We start from the raw sequence: 4395 nt of genomic DNA, 5'->3' as shown, positions 1-4395 counted from the left end.
TTCCTTTAACATGGACTGAATCCAAATGATCTCTGCTGTGGCATTGGCAAGTGCCTTGTATTCAGCTTCTGTACTTGATCTTGATACAGTAGCTTGTTTCTTAGCACACCAAGATATGAGATTGGGTCCAAAGAACACAGCAAACCCACCAGTAGAGCGTCTGTCATCCAAACAACCTGCCCAGTCAGAGTCGGAAAACGCACTGGCAAGAGTAGATGAAGATTTGCTAAAGGTGAGACCAACACTCATGGTGTTTTTGATATATCTCACTATACGCTTAGCAGTAGTCCATTGAACTGTGGTGGGTGCATGAAGGAATTGGCACACTTTGTTGACAGTTAAATGAGATATCAGACCTTGTTAGAGTAAGGTATTGAAGTGCTCCAACTAAACTTCTGTACCTGGTGGTGTCATCCTAACTCAATGGATCGCCTTCTACAAGGGACAATTTTTCTGTGCTAGACAAGGGAGTTGGTGAAGGTTTGCAATCTTTCAGACCAACTCTTCTTACCAAATCAGCAGCATATTTTTCCTGAGAGAGATGCAGACTGTCTCCAAGCTTCTTCACTTCAATGCCTAAGAAGAAGTGCAAATCTCCCAGATCCTTGAGAGCAAACTCAGCACTCAAATCCTTCAATAGTCCTGTCACTGCCTCATCAGATGAACTTGTGACAATAATATCATCAACATAAATGAGCACAAATATGGACATATTGAACTTGTTGTAAATAAACAGTGACGTGTCAGACTTGGAAGAAACAAAACCAAGTGTTTGCAGTTTCTGACTGAGGCATGAATACCACGCTCTAGGAGCCTGCTTCAATCCATAAAGAGCTTTATCAAGCTTACATACGTGGAAGGGTGAGTTTTTGTCGACGAACCCAGGAGGTTGTTTCATGTACACTTCCTCCTCCAGAACATCATGAAGAAACGCGTTCTGAACATCTAGCTGTCTAAGGCTCCACCCCCTGGAAACAGCAATAGATAGGACAAGACGGATGGTAGCAGCTTTAACAACGGGACTAAAGGTGTCCTCATAGTCTATGCCATACCGTTGCTTAAAACCTTTTGCTACTAGTCTTGCTTTATAACGGTCTATGGTTCCATCAGATTTTCTCTTAATCATGTAGACCCACTTACAGTCAATTAGATTTTTACCTCGTGGTGTCGGAACCAGGTGCCAAGTTTTATTTTTCTGAAGTGCCATATATTCTTCTTCCATAGCCCTCTTCCAACGAGCATCTCCAAGTGCTTCATCTAGACAGTTTGCTTCTCCTGTAGAACACGCTAGACCAAATTTGGTTACACGTTTGTAATTAATAGGTTGGATTACCCCTTTCTAAAGGCGTGTACGTGGCGGAGGAGGAGCTGGCGCAGAAGATCCGACAGCTGACGATCCCAGCAATCCCGAGGCAGATTCCCCCGGTGCAGCAGGATTTTCTGCGGCTTCTGAAGCAGACGGAGTGGAGAGGGGCGGCACAGAAGATCCCGCGCCGCATCCCGAAGGGGCAACCGGCCCATCATGCTGCAATGATGGCGCGGACCTGAGCAGATCGGCGTCGGATCGCGCGCCTGCGTCCGTAGCAGCATCGGATCGACCGCCTGTCGGATCCGCACTGGACCATGGGCGCCTGGTGTAGTGGCACGGCCCACCAACCGGCCAGCGAGCCGCAACGGGCCGCGTGGGTGTGGATGATTGGTGCGGGCCAGGTGCCGTGTCGGAGCCAGCCGCACCAGGCCACGTGCCAGCCGCTGAGTCGACAGCACCGCGCCTGGCAGAAGGCGACGCGGGCGACGGGGTTTCTGTGGCACTGGCATTCTGCAGCCGTGCCGATCCCGAGGAAGATTGGCTGCTGAGCTGCTGCAGCCCTAATCCCGTGGGAGATATGCTCCCAAACACAGGACACATGAAATCATGCCTGTTGAGGGCTGTTTCTTCACCGATTTCAGTAGTTTCTTGTCCATCTTTTTCCTGAGATGTATCTGTATCATCACAATACTCATGTACATGGTTTTGAGGATTAGTCAACAAAGGATCATCACAATTATTTTCCCCATGCTCAAGGCCGGTAAGATGGGATGGTAAGAGTAAGATTTCTTTGCGAAGTAGAGCACCGGCGTTTGGATGGAGGTCGGCAAAGGGGAATTTTGTTTCGTCGAACACGACATCACGGGAGATATAGACACGTCCGGTGGATATGTCAAGACACTTCACCCCTTTGTGTTGAGCACTATATCCGATAAACGCACACTGTTTTGAGCGAAACATGAGCTTGCGATTGTTGTATGGCCTGAGGTTAGGCCAACAGGCGCATCCAAACACACGAAGAGTTGTGTAGTCTGGTTTAACTTGAAGAAGCCGTTCAGTGGGTGTTTCATTATTAATGACACAACTAGGCAGTATGTTGATAAGATGGACGGCGGTGAGGAATGCCTCATCCCAAAATTTGAGGGGCATAGATGCGCCAGCTAGAAGAGCAAGACCAACCTCTACGATGTGTTTGTGTTTGCGTTCTGCAGACCTGTTTTGTTGGTGAGCATGAGGACAAGAGACATGGTGAGATATGCCAAGTTCTTGAAAGAAGCAGTTGAGTTTTTCATACTCCCCGCCCCAGTCGGACTGGACGGCTATGATTTTGCTATCGAATGTTCGTTCAACGAGAGCTTGAAAGTTTTTGAAGACTTGGAACACTTCAGATCTTTTCTTTAGAAGATAGATCCATGAGTATTTGCTATAGTCATCAATGAAGCTAACATAGTATGTATGTCTACCAACAGAGGAGGGTGTAGGGCCCCAAACATGAGAAAAAAATAAGTTACAAAGGTTTGGTAGAAATACTAGTAGACACAGGATAAGGTAGTTGATGACTCTTAGCTCGCTGACATGAATCACAAATTGTTTCGACATTGTGCTCTCGAACAAATGGGAGCTTATTCTTCCTAAGCAATTTCTCAACTAAAGAAAAAGATGCATGTCCTAAACGATCATGCCATCGTGTAGACGAAAGTTTGGTGGCACTAAAAGCTTGTTTATTGAATCTTCGGATCTCCGGAATCAAAGGGTAGAGTCCACGAACGCATCTACCTCGATACAACACCTTCCTCGTTGCCTGATCCTTGATCAAAAAGAAGAAGGGGTGAAACTCAAGGAATACATGGTTATCAATGGCAATGCGATGAACAGAGAGTAGGTTCTTTGAGGCACTAGGAACATGCAAAAAATTTCTAAGATGAATTTTCCTACGAGGGGTTTTAATAATTGAATGACAAATGTGACTGATCTTCATACCTTCTCCACTAGCAGTGTGGATGTGATCTTGCTGGCGGTATTTTTCCCGCATGGTCACCTTCTCGAGTTCACCGGTGATGTGGTTCGTAGCTCCACTATCCACATACCGGTTTGTGTCAACGCCATATGATCCATCTGCTGCACCCGCCATCTTCTCATCTTGATCTGAATCCTCATCTTCATCAAAAGTGTACCAGCAGTCCTTGGCTGAATGGCCAGGCTTGCCGCAGATCTGACAATGGATGGCGTCAGGGCGCTTGGTGGAGTTGTTGCAGCGGCCCCTGTTGTTGTTGGAGGAGGGACGACCGCCGCCGTTGCTGCTGTTCCCGCGTGCATCGCTGCGAGAGTTATTGTAGTTGGTGCCTCCTGCACTCTTGCCTTTCACGTGCGGCAGCCCGCGGTAGTGTGAGCCACCACCGCGGCCGCGCATGGCGGCGTTAGCAGATGACTTGAAGCCGCCGTTGGCACCCTGGAACAAGGCCACCCTCTGATCGAAGTTACTCATCTGAGCAAATAGTTCGTCAAGGGTGACAGGTGAGGTGCGGGCGTCGAGGGCGGAGACGAGGGGCTGGTACTCCATGTCCAGGCCAGCGAGGATGTAGGAGATGAGCTCGTTCTCGTCAAGGGGCTTGCCCGCCGCGGCCAGTTCGTCGGCGAGGGAGCACATGTGCACGAAGAATGCTGCGATGGACTGAGTGCCCTTCTGAGCGTTGGACAGCGCGACGCGGATGTTGTTGATGCGTGACAGCGACTGGGACGAAAACATGTTCGCCACCGCTGTCCACAGCTCGTGGGCATGGGCGATCGAAGTCACCTGCACGAGCACCTCCTTGGAAAGGTTATTCAGAAGGTATCCTAGTACCTGTTGGTCTTCCCGGAACCAGATCAGGTGAAGGGGGTTGGGTTTGGTGACCTCCTTCTCGTCTTTGTCCTTGTCGACGACGACCTTGGGCGGCTCCGGCGTGCTGCCATCCACATAGCCGAAGACGCCGGCACCACGAAGCTGAGGCGTGATCTGGGTCTGCCAGAGGATGAAGTTGGTGCAGGTAAGCTTCTCGGTGATCTGGCCAGAGAGACCAGGGTTGGTGGTGGTGGACGAGGCCATG

At 49.5% G+C, this 4395-nt stretch overlaps 1 pseudogene; it reads right to left on the bottom strand.

The window, feature by feature from the left end:
• Positions 1-3778: 3778 nt before the first annotated feature.
• On the bottom strand, positions 3779-3917 carry LOC123088941 (uncharacterized; annotated as a pseudogene).
• Between the last annotated feature and the right edge of the window lie 478 nt (positions 3918-4395).

This window comes from Triticum aestivum, chromosome 4A (genome assembly GCF_018294505.1).
Source record: "Triticum aestivum cultivar Chinese Spring chromosome 4A, IWGSC CS RefSeq v2.1, whole genome shotgun sequence".
Taxonomy (NCBI): domain Eukaryota; kingdom Viridiplantae; phylum Streptophyta; class Magnoliopsida; order Poales; family Poaceae; genus Triticum; species Triticum aestivum.
Note: the sequence above shows the minus strand (reverse complement) of the source record. Positions and strands in the feature narration are given on the sequence as shown.